The sequence below is a fragment of the Trichosurus vulpecula genome, chromosome 6 (assembly GCF_011100635.1).
Source record: "Trichosurus vulpecula isolate mTriVul1 chromosome 6, mTriVul1.pri, whole genome shotgun sequence".
NCBI classification, from domain to species: domain Eukaryota; kingdom Metazoa; phylum Chordata; class Mammalia; order Diprotodontia; family Phalangeridae; genus Trichosurus; species Trichosurus vulpecula.
Window position 1 is genome coordinate 217,328,794 of NC_050578.1, and position 15,021 is coordinate 217,343,814.

Consider the following 15,021-nt stretch of genomic DNA (forward strand, 5'->3'; position numbering starts at 1 on the left):
AGCCAGATTGGAACTCAGGTCCTCCTGATGCCTCTGTACCACCTAGCTGTCCTCCCTGTTGACTTTCTTAGGGAACCTTCTAAAAGATATCACTAGAGAGCCGCAACTCATACCTAGCACCTTTTCCAGAAAAAAAAGGGGAAAGTTGGCCCAGGGCTCTTCTATAAGTAGAGACAATAAGCCTACACTCCTATAGCACTTCAAGGTTTATATAATGGTCTCTTGTCAGGGTCTAGCAATCTCTGGCAAAGATTGCTGAAAGGAAATATAGAAGGGCAAGAAAGGTGTTGTTGATGATTCGGCTGCTGATGACCTTGTGACACAGGATAATCACTGCCCACTTCTGTGTTTTTTCCTGTGCCTTAAGACCTCAGCCAACTTCACAAAACAAGGGAAAGAACACAAACAGAACTTCACAGGAAAAGCTGCTCAGTAAACGAGACTCCTCAGAGGTGCACTGTTCCACCACACTTACTGTCTCCCCCCACTTACTGTCCCCCATGATAGCACAGCCAGCTGCTCATTGGGAGGGACAGAGTAGAAATACCACCCTGGAAGCCCGTGTTGTCTGCTTTTTTAGATTGGCTGCAAGCAACCTTAGAACAAAAGTTCATACCTACCTCAGGGCTGTTGGCAACAGATGCTACTTTCCTATTTCGCTGACCAATTGTCCTACCTTCCCGACTTTGGTGATGTTTTCTTCGTAACAGGTGTCTAAGGAAGGTAGCATGAATGTTATCATTCCCATTTTAGAAATAAAGAAACTGAGGCTCAGAGAGGGATTATGTAATCAGATGAGAACAATTTGTTTCAATGGCCATGAAGACAACTGCACAGGGATCTTTATGTACTTGGGGTTTAAAAATCACATTTATTTTTGAGTTTGACATCACTGATTTTCATGTTGTCTCTGTCCTTTGAAAGTGAGCTTCTTAAAGTCAAAGGACAGTCTTTGCCTTTCTTTATATTCTAGTATTTAGCGCAGAGCCTAGCACATGGTAGCTAGAGGGCAGCTAGGTGGTCCAGGTCTGCAGAGAGTTCAAATCTGACCTCAGATATTTACTAACTATGTGACCCTGGGCATGTCACTTAACCTCATTTGCCTCAGTTTCTTGGTCTGTAAAATGAGCTGGAGAAGGAAATGGCAAACACTCTGGTACCTTTGCCAGTAAAACTGCAAATGGGGTCATGAAGAGTTGGACACAACTGAACAATAACAAACTAGCACATAGTAAGTGCCTAATAAATGCATGCTGACGTGCTGTGGACCAGGGGAATTTCAGAATCAGGCTGCAGAAAAGGGTATTTTCTGAACAAGTATTTTCAAGTAAATTCTGAGAGATAATATTTAAATGATCTAAAACTGGTTTTAATTTAATGTTGTCCTTTGCCACACAAAATGCAATCTTAGAGCAGGAAATGCCCTCTTATTTTACAGACAAGAACACTGAGTCCCTAAATGAGAAGTGACTTGCCTAAAGTCACACTGATTGACAGTAAGTGGGAAAGCTAGGATTATAGCCTAGTTCCTTTAACACTGAATCCTGAAGCCTTTCTCCTAAACCACTGATTCATTGCTATAGTGTGGGTTAGGTTGTAGGAGATAAAGGGCTCACTGGAGAACCTGGCTAATTCAAAACACTTGAAGTGCCTATGGGTCACCTTTCCAGGGTAATGACCCACATTTCTACAGCCATTTAAAGTTTGCAAAATGCCTTATTTGTAACAAAAATCCTGTGGGAGAGTTAATGAAAGCATTATTATTATATCTGTTTTACAAATACAAAGCAAAAATAGATTGTAGCTAGGCATTGCGCAATCTCTTATGGGTAGGATGGAAGATGCGGACTAAATGGTTGTACACTGACATGAGTTAAAAGCTGGTACAATGACTTGAACTAAAGATTAATCAATAATGGATCCATGTTGATGTGTAGGGAGGTTTCTCTCCTAGTGACGTGCCTCAGGGCCTGCTCTTGGCCTTGGGGTCGTTCAATATTTCTATCAATGACTTGGTAGGAGACAGAGATGGCATACTCATCATATTTGTAGGTGACTCAAAGCTAGACCGGTTAGGTAGTTAATACACTGGATGGCTGAGTCAGGATGCAAAAAGGTCTCCATAGACCTAACAGTGGAACAAATCTAATAAAATCAAACAACCAGTGAATAAGCATTCATTCAGTGGCTACTGTGAACAGCTCCTGAGCTCAGTGCTGGTGATGCAATAAAAAGCAATGAAAGTTTCTTTCCTCATGGAGCTTGCATTCCATTGGGAGAAACAACGTGTATATGTGTATACACACACACCTATGCTTATACAAATGAGATATAAAGTAAATACAAGTTAATTTGGGGAGGAAGGCACTAGTAGTGGGTAGATCATGAAAGGATCCACAGAGAGGTAGTATATGAGTTGAGTATTGAAGAAAATGAAATTCTAAAAGGTGGAGATGACCAGAGGGGTGCATTCCTAGCACGAGGGACAGCCAGTGCCAACACATGGAAATAGGAGGTGGAGCGTTGTGAACCTTGGCAGAGCAAGGAGGCCAGTTTTTCTGGATTGTAGTGTGCATGTAGGCTGGAAAGGTAGATTGGAGTCAGGTTATGAAGGACTCAGAATGCTAAACAGAGAGGTTTATATTTTAGCATTGGTTCAATAAGGAGTCCTTGGACCTTGTTGAGAGGGGAGTGATATGGTCAGATCTGTACTTTGGGAAATTGACTTTTACAGCCAAGGGGAGGATGGATCAGAGAAGGGAGAGATTTGAGGCAAGAAGATCAATTTGGAGGCTATTGAAATAGACTAGGTAAGTGATAATGAGGTAGAGTAGTTACTATATGATTGGAGAAACAGGCACAAATACTAGAGATGTCATGGAGACACAATCAATAAAACTGGGCAACCGGGTGACTAGAAGGACAGATGGTGGTACCCTTAATCAAACAATCAACAAGCATTTATTAAGTGCTTACTTTGTGCCATGACTGTGCTGAGTGTTGTTGAAACAAAGACAAAAGTAAAAGAAATAGGGAAGTCTAGAGAGAAAGATAATGAATTATGATTTAGATAGATATGTTGAGTTTGATAAACCTATGGGACATGTCCAATAGGCAGTTCTAGATGTGCGACTGTATATACAGCTCAGGAGACGGAAGGAGGTTGGATATATAGATCTGTGAGACATCAGTGCTGTTGTCATTTTTCAGTCATGTCTGACTCTTCGTGACTCCATTTGGGGTTTTCTTGGCAAAGATACTGAGTGATTTGCCATTTCCTTCTCCAGCTTATTTTACAGATGAGGAAACTGAGAAAAATAGGGTTAAGTGACTTGCCCAGGGTCACACAGCTAGTAAATGTCTGAGGTCAGATTTGAACTAAGGAAGATGAGTCTTCCTGACTTCAGGCCCAGTGCTCTGTGCACCATGACACCACTTAGCTGCCCTGATACATCCATATAGAGATACTAATTGAACCTGTGGGCATTGATAAAATCATCAAATGAGATAATGTGGAGGAAAAATAGAAAAGGACTCAGCAAAGAACTTTGGGGCAGCTAGGGGCAGGATACAGAGTAAGCAAAGAAGACTGAGGAGGGGCTAGACATGTAAGAGTAGAACCGGAGTGTCTGTGGAGAATGGGATAGAACATCAGACAGGGAAGAATAAAAGCATTGCCTTGCAGCATTGAGGGGCCAGTTCATTCTGGGAATTCTACAAATTCAAAAATTTGTAGTGGTGCCAGTTGATTTGGTAGCATGACTTCTTCAAGCTCCATTGAGCAGATTATGAGTAGGAGAAGGGCAGGTGGATGGTGGGAGGATTTTAATGGTTAGCAAGTTACGAGCAGTGATAAGACAAGAGGGCAAGGGATTTTAGGGATAAGGACAATGCTGTTGAACTGGTCAGGACTGGGAAGGAAGAAAAGTGAAACCAGAGCAGAGACTCTGACTAAGAAGGTACTAGGAGATGGAGGGATTAGTTTCTTTTCTTTCCTTTTTTCCCCCTTCCTTCTTTTCTTCCTCCCTCCCTCCCTCCTTTCTTTCTTTCTTTCTTTCTTTCTTTCTTTCTTTCTTTCTTTCTTTCTTTCTTTCTTTCTTTCTCTTTCTTTCTTTCTTTCTTTCTTTCTTTCTTCTTTCCTTCCTTTCTTTTTCTTTCTTTCTTTGTTTCTTTCTTTCTTCTTCCTTCTTTTCTTTTTCTTTCTTCCTTCCTTTCTCTCTACCTTCATATTCCTCTCTCCTTTCCTTCCTTCTTTTCCTTCTTCCCTCCTTCTCTCCTTCCTTCCTTTCTTCATCTTCATCTTTATTTATTTTTGGTTAAGACTGAATCTCCCCTCGCTCGAAACTAACATGGCCGAGCCCCCCCGCCGGCGGCAGAGGCTCCAGTGGTTCCGGCTTCTGCTCCAGCTCTGGGCCCGGCGGTGGGGGCCCCTCATTGAAATCATAAACCCGAAAAAAAAATTACAGATCCTCAACCAGTCACCCCGACCGAAATCCAGCAAGTTTAAAGAGGGGTGGGGAAGAGAACGCCCCCCAACCCTACTTGTGGAAACTGAGCAAGAGCAAAGTGCTTCTGGATGATTCTCCCAAGGAAGAGGAGAGCCGAGGAGAGGGCAAAGTGCTGCCGCCTCCTCCAGCCGCCGCGGCCACCGTCTCCTCCTAGAACAAGGATCAGTTACTTTAAGATGAAATTACCTCCTCAGTGTCTCAATTTGTCACGAAGGTTCAGGGAGCCAGTTTTCGAGGTTGGAAAGAAGTGACCTCAATGTTTAATAAAGATGATGAACAGCAACTACTAGAAAAATGCAAATCTCCAAAGTTTAAAGGAACTAACTTAAGAATAAAAGAAGATGTGAAGACTGAAAAGAAATCTGGATTTTGGGACAGTCTGGTGTTAAAACAGAATATGCAATCTAAGAAACCAGTTGAGATCAAGGGATGGGAGCCACCTCAGATTACTCTTGAAGATCCAGCTACTGATGTAGGGACCATCTCTCCTGGCCAGGTTGGGAAGATGAGACTAAAGGTTCCACTAAATACACCAACTGGACCAGCTCAGGAAACAGTTCAGGAAACAGGAAACAGGTGGAGTATCAAATCAGCCAGAAAATTGGTCAGCATTAGATGGCAAAGCAAAGGCATTTCATTAAATCTCTTAACCAGAAAATATTGAGGCCTTAGTTTGGTTTTTAAATGTTTATATATCCCAAATATAATCCAGAATACCAGATGCATGCAACAGGGATAGAATTTAACTCCTTAGTGTTTTGTTTGATTTTGATGAGAAATCAGTCATGCTTCATAAAAGATAGATTTAAGGATGAATTTTGAGGTTATATAAAAACATTTTTACTTAAATCTTTTTCCCCATTGTCAATTTTCATGATTATTAGCTTTTACTTAAGTTAATGTGTCAGATGACTGTAATAAGTCACATAGTGACTTGACTTTTTTTTAGCCTCATTTTCAAATGCAAAAAAATACTTGTAGAATTTTCATATAAATAAAGAAATAATTTAAACTGGAAAAAAAAGACTCAATCTCCCTATCTTGCCCAGGCTGAGAGTGCAAAGGCTACTCATGAGCCGATCTCACTGCTGATTTACATGGTATTTGATCTGGGATCCCTAACATCCCCCTACCGCCAGCTCCCCACCATTCTCTGGGATTCAAATCTCTTCCCCTTCTAATTCATCCTTCACTTAGCTGTCAAATTGAGTATGTCACACCTCACCCCCTTTCCATTCATTCAATTCCTGTAGTTCTCATTGTTTTATTCCAGAATCAAATATAAAATCCTCTCTTTGGTTTTTAAAGCCCTTCATAGCTTGCCCTTCTCCTCCCTCCCTTTATTCTCTACCTTATTCCCCTCCACATACTCCGGGAGCCAGTGACACTAGTTTCTTTGCAGTTCCTTGCAGAGGACATTCCATCTCCCGAATCTAGGCATTTTCACTGATGGTCCCCCATGCCTGGAGCTCTCTCTCTTCATCTCCACTTCCTGGCTTCCCTGGCTCCTTTCAAGTCTCACCTAAAATCCCACATTCTGCTAGATGCCTTCCCCAGTCTTCCTTAATCTTATTATCTTCTCTCTGAAATTACCCTGACTTTATCCAGTCTCTATCTTACTTGCACATAGCTGTTTGCACGTTGTCTCTCCCATTAAATCATGAGTTCCTTGAGAGTGGGGACTGTTTATTGCCCTTCTTTGTGTTTCCAGCACTAACCACAGTGCCTGGCACATAGTAGGTGCTTAATAAATGCTAGTTGACTAACTGGGAAAGGCTTCCTGGATCAGGTTGAATTTGACCAAAGTCTTAAAAGATAAGTAGCACCTGGATGGGCAGAGCAGAGTGGAAGGGGAAGTATGTTCTGGATCGGGAGGAACACTATGAACAACTGAAGCCATTTGTTGTAGTCCAGGGTCAGTGCAGAGGAAAGCTTGGCTCTAAACCAGAAGTCCTTAACCTGTGGTCCATGGATGCTCAAGGGGTCCATGGATAGATTACTGAAATTGGGTGGGAAAAAATTACATCTGAAATTTATCATTTCTTTCATTAATTAAAAACATGATTCTGTGAAAGGGCCCACAGGCTTCACCAATCAGTCAATCAATAAACATTTATAAAGCGCCTACTCTGTGCCAGGCTCTGTGCTAAATGCTGGGAATACAAAGAAAGACAAAAGATAGTCCCTGCCCTCAAGGAACTCCCAATCTAATGGATTGCCAAAGGGGTCCATGGCCCAGAAAAAAGGTAAAAAAACTCTGCTCTAAGAGGTTCATATGGAGGGTGTGGGAAGTATTGTTAGATAAGTCAGGTGACATCAGATTGTGGCAGGCCTGATTGCCAGGATGGATATTTTTATGCATAGTTAATACTTGCAAAAAATGAGTTGGGAGGGAGGAGGGGAAATTTCCACAGCAGTTCATTAAGAAGATGAATCTGGCTGCCCATGAAAAATGGTTTGGATGGGGGAGAGAGGAAGGCAGAGAGGGCTGGGAGGAGGCTTTTGGAGTAGGTATCCTCTAAGTGGGACTGAGATCACACTCCTCAATAACAGCTGGATGGTGGTTGCCCAGGTGTCACCTCCAGACTTATTTTGGAAGGTAAGAAACCTTTCTGAATCTGTCAAGAACAAGATCACTCATTAGCAAAGCCGTTCACTCCCCATGAGCCACAGTGGAGGCAGGAGCTAATCAGGTGTAAAGCTCTGTTTCTTGGATTTCTCTCTGTGGCATCCCTGTCTCCCTCCATCGTTCCTCCCACCCTCACTCCCTACTCTGCCACTGCCTCATGCTGGGGAACACATCCATTTCTTCACACCTGCTTTACCAAGAAATATTGTTACATTAGAAATTCGCAAATGCAATTTCTGCTATTAAACACACAGGCAGTAAATAGGTACCATAGCAAGAATTCAATTCAACCAGCTTAATAAGCACCTACTGTGTGCAGAAACTGCTCAGCCCTGGGAGAGATGCAAAGTTTAGCTAGGACAAGACCCTCTACTTTCATGGAGCTTTTATGGAGGCAAGGCATAAATATATAACTATAATATATAATTTAATGAAATGGTGGATAGCGGAGCTCCTCCAGATCTACTGGACTGGCGATAATGGGGCCATCCCATGGAGTACCTCTTTCCAAGTGGATCCCTTGCTAAAGTATATGAAGGAGATTCTGTTTGTTCCCCATAGTTTCCATCACTGGATGGTGGGTGGGGGTCAGGGCAGGGTCTGTGTTGTATGAAGATAATGGGTACCTGAGAAGCAGCTGCTATGGCCTCCTTTTGTCCTCCTTTAGATATGGGGCTTGGGACTTTGCTAGCTTTCCCTTGGACTTCTGGGAGGGCAGGGAAAGAGGATTTTTTTCCTTCCCTCCTCCCCTCTCATCAGCAGCTACAGTGGCTGTGAGAACCATATGCTCACCTAGATGTGCCTAAGGATCTCAAGTCCCTCACAACCTCTTCTTTCCTTTCCCTGAGTGCAGATGACCAAACAGCAATCCCAAGATGGATGCTTCTCACTGTGGAAGCTTCCTTGTGAGTTTGAGAGGTCTGGCATCCTTGAGAAGTCTGGGTGCTGGGTGCTCATTGAGGGTGCTTCTCGAAAGCACACCCTTCTTGGAGGAGAAGATGAGCGCTGTCTTTCTATGGCCTAGATTCCCAGAAGACCTGGTCATTGAGTAAAGTGCTGCCTGGGCAGTACGGCTGAGACTGAGACAAAAGTGAAATGGATTCTGTGGTCCCACATGTCTCTGAAGCAATGGGAGGCTCCCGGGACAATGTCAGAGGGGTGATGGGCTTCTGTGGAGTCCTTTGAGTCCTATTTTCTGTTTCTAGGCTCTTGTGAGGGACTTGTTATGGGTTGCTGTTGCATGTTTTGGGTATTTTCACAAATGTTCTTATGAATCTTTTGTGTTTCAAGCATTTTTGTGATGTAGGAAATAGTTATCCTATACTTGATATATTCATTGAGTTACTTTTCTAGGAAAAAAACACTGTTAATTCTTTTTGGAGGACCCTAGTAGTGATTCTATGGGGCATACTGAGCCAGAATATGAGAAAAGCCTGATCTCCCTTCTTTGGACTGAACCCAGTCTATCTAGGTCCAATGAACAGGCCTTTTGTTGGAGAAGGACATCATCTCTTCTGAGCTGGGGGTTACAATAACAGATGCATGAATTACAGAAAGAAAAGCAAAGTGCTGTATGAGGTCCAAGGGGGAAGGAAAGTTGTTATCAACTGGAAATCAGGAGAAGCTTCTTGGAAGAGCTTTTCTTTCTTTCTTTTTCTTTGAGTTGAGCTTTATAGGATAGGTAAGCCTTAAGGAAGAAGAAAATGGGGAGGGAGGGTATTTCAGGCATAGGGAAGAAAGTAAGTAAGCAAAGGCACAGAGTTGGGAGGAGCATGGAGCTGTATCTGAGAGACATGGCAGGGAGTCATCAAGGTGAGCTGTGGCATTGAGTTCTTGGAGGAGCATAATAAGAGATAAGTCTGGGAAAGTAGGGTCACATCAGCTTGCAGGAGGTTACAGAAAAGAAGCTTGAGCTTTATGGGGTAGGTAGTAGGGGAGCCACCGAAGATCTGTTCCTCCTAAGCGATGGAGTGACATGGACAGATCTATGCATAAGAAAGGTTGTTTTGGCAAAAGTAACAAAGGGAGGATTGGCTGGGGAGAGGGAAGGTGGTAAGAACCATTTGGGAAGTGTAGACACCTACATCAAAGGGTAGTTTTCAGGACTCAATGAGATATTTGTCGAAGCTCTGAGCGTGGTGCCTGGCACATAGTAAGTGTTATATCATTGCTGATTCCCTTCTCTCTTCCCTTCTAGGCGGGTGGTAATGGGGGCCTATATTATGCAATAGCAGTGGGAATGAGGAACAAGTCATGTTACAAAAGCAGAATCAACAGCCCTTGGTAACTGATTGTCTATTGGAGGTGGGAGAGAAGGAAGATTCAGAGAGAATCACTAGGTTTATGAGCTTGTGGAACACTATAAAAGGTGGGCCTACTGAATTTGAGATACCTACAGGGCAGTCCATAGGGCAGCTAGGTGGCAAAGTGTTTAGAGCACTGGCCCTAGAGTCAGGAGGATCTGAGTTCAAATACAGCCTCAGATACTTCCTAGCTGTGTGACCCTGGGCAAGTCACTTAACCCTGTTTGCCTCAGTTTCCTCTTCTCTAAAATGAGCTGGAGGAAGAAATGGCATATCACTCCAGTATCTTTGCCAAGAAGACCCCGAATGGGGACGCAGAAAGTCAATCACAACTGAAAGATTCAACAACAAATGGGACATCCAGTTTGAAAGGCCAATATGGAATTAGAACCCAGGGAGACATAGGGGCTGACGGATCTAGGAGTTATCTTCCAGAGGGGATAACTGAACCCATGGGGGTTGACGAAGTCACTAAAAAAGAGGATGCTGTGAGAGGAGAGTACCAAGGACAGAGCGCACGGATTTTAATCCAAATTTGGGTTTCTATGTCCACTTCTATTAGTATATGGAACCCAGAAACCCTGAAATGAAAGAAGAGTCTTACTGAAGTCTGGGGAGCATTAATGCATCCCAGGACAAGGAGCTGGGAGCTAAGGATAGAAGCTGCCCAGGAGATCTCCAGTTACCTGAGACTCCATTACAGACCCTCCAAGAAACTGGTTCCAGATCCTAGATGTTTGGCAGGAAGACTCAGTCTTTCTTTCCTTTCCCATGTAATTCACCAATGCCACCCTTAAGTCCTTCCCCCCACTCTCACTCCCCTTCCCCAAATTCCAGGAGATTCCCTCAAGCATTTCATCAATAATTTGCAAATAATTCATTTAGATTCAAAACCCATTTAAGTACCTAAGAGGTTCTAGGCACTGTACTTAAGACAATGTGTACAAAGACAATGAAAATAACCCTTGCTTTCAATGAGTTTACATTTTACAGTGGGAAACAATGGACAAGTAAATACAGAACATATAGAAAGTAATCTGGACTTCGGTGAGGAAGCCATTACAGTTGGGGTCATCAGACACCATAGTTTCCAACATGGCTTCTCAATCCAATAGCCTAGGACCTTTTCATTGCTTCTTCATCCTTCCCAAAGTTCCCAGCCATGATCAGAGGGAGAGTAGAACAAACCCTGAACATTCTTGACAAATGCTTTTTTAAAAGCACTTAAATCAAAGCTTCAAAGTATTCATGACTTCCTCAATGGGGTTGCTCTTTCCACCAAATGTAGATAGTAGCCTCTCCATGCCTTTGTAGATGCTCTCAAGTGTTGCTGTCATGGAGACTGGTCCTCTGATGACAGACATATAGTCTGCTGACTTCCTTCCTCATTGACTTTTCAGTGGGGAAATCGTGCTTGAAACTGACGGTTTGGGCATCTGTGGCTGGTCCCTGGACATGGTGAAGGGGCTTTTCTCCTGGTCGCAGCCCTGATTAGGTCATTCTTTTTGATTTCAGCTTGAAAATCAGAAATGTCAGATTTGAAAAATATCTTTATCTCTCCATTTCCCTTCAGCCGTTAGATCTGAAAGGCTGCCTGGCTGTGATGTTCCTGGCAAAGCAAAGATTTGTTCCAGCTCATCACTGTTTATTCTTGTAAAACCTAAGCAGCCCGAGTTTGTTTCTCACTCAGTCTTTGTTATCAGCTTTTTCACAAAAAAGTTTTTTTCTCCCCCCCCCCAACCTTTTTCATAGCCACTTCTGTATTTCCTAATAGCTTAGCTTTTCTTACAAGGCTTATTTGTGGGCTCACACAGATTGCAGAAAAAAACCATCAAAACTACAGCAGAGACTATTAGATGTTAATAAAGCCCTGAGTGTTATTATGAAACAAAGACCTAAGTTCAGCCAATTAGTGGCTCTTTAATCTGTAGCTGAGCACGTACTAGTAATCTACCAAAGCGAGAGTTGTAGAGCTTGAGTCCCTCATCACTCGGTGTCAAAGAGGTCCTGTTGAAATGAGAGCCAGATGCAAGTGCAAAAGCTCATGTGGAGCCCAGGTGACAAACAAGCACAGAAATGCCCGGAAGGGGCACCTGAAACCTAGTGCTGAGAGGCCTCTTGATTGTGTCTGGGCAGAGGGAAGGGAGTGCCTTTCCTGGGTTAGTATCTGCAGAGCTGTGGCAGGAACTCCACAAACTGTGACAAATAGATCTGTTACAGAGATCAGGGTAGATCCCACACCTCAGACCTTGTGTCATTGACAGCAATCTCCCAGGGACTCTCATTTCCACAGGGAATCAGGAAGACTTAGGTCCAAATCTTGCTTCTGAGAGGGCCACTGGGTGGGTTTGGCAGCAGTGTGGTGAAGTAGTCAGAGCACCAGACCTGGAGTCAGGAAGATGTGGGTTTGAGTCCTGTCTCAGACACTTACTCGCTGTGTGTGATCATGGAAAAGTCACAACCTCCCTGGGCAACAGTTTCCTCACCTGAAAAATGAAGGAGTCGGACTGATTGATGTGTAGGGTCTCCTAAATCTATGATCCAATTATAGTTTCAAATATATTCTGGCCTCAAAAAAGGCTTCTGTGACCTGACTAATTGCTTTGGAAAGTCTATCCACAGAATCATAGATTTAGAGCTGGGCAGGACCTTGGACAGAGATTATTGAATTCAATGCCCTGTCTTTAGAGATGAGGAAACTGACACCCAAAGAGGATTGTTTGGTTTTGGGGGGTCTTTTTTGCGTCCTTGTTTTTTGTGGGTTTGTGCCTTTCTTTGTAACCCCAGCACATAGCACAGTGCCTGGCACATGGAAAATGTTTAATAAATAATTGTTGGCTGTGTTGGGGAAGCACCACTTAACTTGACTGCAAAGGATGCAGATGTTTCTGTTTCTGCATCACTTCAATAATCAGCCTGATCGGAGGAAATTGGAGGCAGGAGAGAAGAGCCATGCCTGAGGCCTCTCCCAGCCCCCAAGCAGTTTAGGAATCTATCCTAACCCAATGTTCCAGGTGATGCTGGCCTCCTCCTCCTCCCTTTCTCCCCACTCCCTGGAAAAATCACAGGATTTAGAGCTGGAAGAGCCCTTAGCGATGGTAATATATGTAAAGAGCTCTGCAAACCTTAAAATGCTATATAAAAATGCTAGCTGCTGTTATTTTCTAGCCTAACCTTTCTCATTTTAAAGGGGAGCAAATAGGCCTAGAGAAAGGACTTATTCCAAATCATGTAATTGATAAGTAGCAGAGTCTGGATTCAAATGCTAATCATAGGATCATAGAATTTTAGATGCAGAGTTGAGAGGGACTTTATAGTACAGTGGACAGAATATTGGACCAGGAATGAGGAAGACCAGAGTTCAGATCCTGCCTCAGACATTTGTTAGCTGTGTGACCTTGGAAAAGTCACACTTGCTGCTGTCTGTCTTAGTCTCTTTGCTTATAAAATGGGGATATTTGTAAAGCACATTGAAAACTTTAAAGGACTATATAAATGTTAGCTATTATTATAACAATTGGGCAGTTAGGTGGCATAGTGGATAGAGTGCTGGGCCTGGAGTCAGGAAGACCTGAGTTCAAATCTGGATTCAGACATTTACTGTATCACCCTGGGCAAGTCACTTAACCTGTTTGCCTCGGTTTCCTCATTTGCAAAATGAGCTGGAGAAGGAAATGGCAAACCACTCCAGTTTCTTTACCAAGAAAACCCCAAATGGGGTCACAGAGAGTCAGACATAACTGAACAACAATTTAATAACTATTATTAGTCATCTCGTCTACTACCTCCCACTCTGTATTTTAAAGATGAGAAAGCTGAAGTCCAGAAAGGTTAAGTGATTGCCCACATCAGTAAGTGGTAGGATTCAAACATAGGCTTCTGATGCAAGGTCCAATGCTTTCTCCCTGATACTGTACTGACTCTCAGGCAGGATTTTCAAACACTTAATTCAATTTAATTGCTGATACCAGAAGTATGTCCAGTCCTAGCCTGGGCCTCAGACAATGGAAGAAATTAACCAGTCCCTGCCCTCAGGGAGTTCACCATCTCGGGGAGATGGCAAATAGTCACACAGATTATTCGCTATGTGAGCCCATCACCTGGGAGCCCAGGTCTGTTTCTCCTATGTATTGTTCTATTAGTTACCTGAGGGCATAGTCAAGATCTGTCCTCTTCTGTTTCTTCCAGACTACAGGCATCCTGAAAGCAAGTCTTGGGTCTGCTCTGCATCTATTTCCCTAGTGTGACAAATGAAAAGTCAGAGAGACATAATGTCTGGGTAATTAATAATCAATTTTATTATTTATGCTAGAAAATTAACAAAATGATGGTCATTGGCTTTCTCTTGAAAACCAAAGTTGCCCCCGGAGAACATTCAATTATTAAAAAGCCACTGGAAAAGGGGGTGTACCTGAGGGTGGAAATCAACTCTGATTGGTTGACAATCAACGAGAGGGTGGACATATTAATGAGGAAGTGGGCAAAAAGTCTTCAGCTCCTCCTGCTGGGAATGTGACCTGATCATGAGACTCAGCCACCTTCAGCAATCTGGACAAAAGAATCCATCTCTACCCATAATACTCTGGCTAGTTTTCCCCTTCATAGGCTGGGTCACTCTAAATCCTAATGGAGGGGCACAATGACATGGACTTATTTCCTAAGGGAAAGATCTTGCCTAGACTGGATTCTGTTTGTGAGTCCTTCTAGGTGGGAGGGTTCCCACACAAGATCAAAAAGCATGTGCCCTGAGGAATCTCATTTACCAGCAATGTCCTTCAGAGGCTGGCTGAATAACCTCCTAGGGTTGGCTTCTGAATGAGGAAATAGGAAGGGAAAACCTTAATCTTAATTTAATAATTGGTTCTTAATGTAAGAGAAAAATAATCATTTCTCTCACTAGTGTAGAGGTGGTCCACAAGGACTGATCAGCTGAATTTGAAGAGCACCTGTAAATGGACAGGTTGAAAGGGAGCTTACTGGTCACACAGCATTTGGGCTCTGTTTGTGTGGACATATCACTGGATACTGAGATGAGTGTGGCGCCCACACATATGCACTCTGATAACAAAGTCCCCCAGATCCTCCATGGGAACACCATGACAGACTGTTGTCAGTAAAAATTAAGACCATGACTCATCCCACAAATCTTTCATGGGTGGCTACTGGCTCCCTGCAGAAAAGAGAGGCATGAAGTAGAGAGTAGCTGGTCTAACCCGGGAAGAGAGCAGCAGGGGCAGGGGAATCACTGCAGATTGGGGAATGGGAGGAGGGTGGGCTGCCTGCTCATAGAAGGAACTCAGTGCGGGTTTAGTATATATGGGATATCAGTAAAAGTGGTATGTCTTCTTTTCAAAATCATCATTTCAGACAGTCAGGGAGAGAACCAAGATGAAGCATGGGCTGTCAGTTTGTTTCCTACAGCAAGAACGAAAGGTAGGCTTGGGCAGTGCCCATGATCAATGTGCATGTCCGGTCGTTCTTCATCCATTTTATGTGGGCCCTAGCTCTGGACATGGGAGGTAGAGCCATTGTGTTCTCCTCACCCATAGCTGGGGAGAAAACATTCCACTGGAAGTGCAGG

At 43.3% G+C, this 15,021-nt stretch overlaps 1 pseudogene; it reads left to right on the top strand.

Annotated features, from left to right (window-relative positions):
- The first annotated feature begins 4,349 nt into the window (after positions 1 to 4,349).
- Positions 4,350 to 5,172, top strand: LOC118854905 (annotated as a pseudogene).
- Positions 5,173 to 15,021: the final 9,849 nt, after the last annotated feature.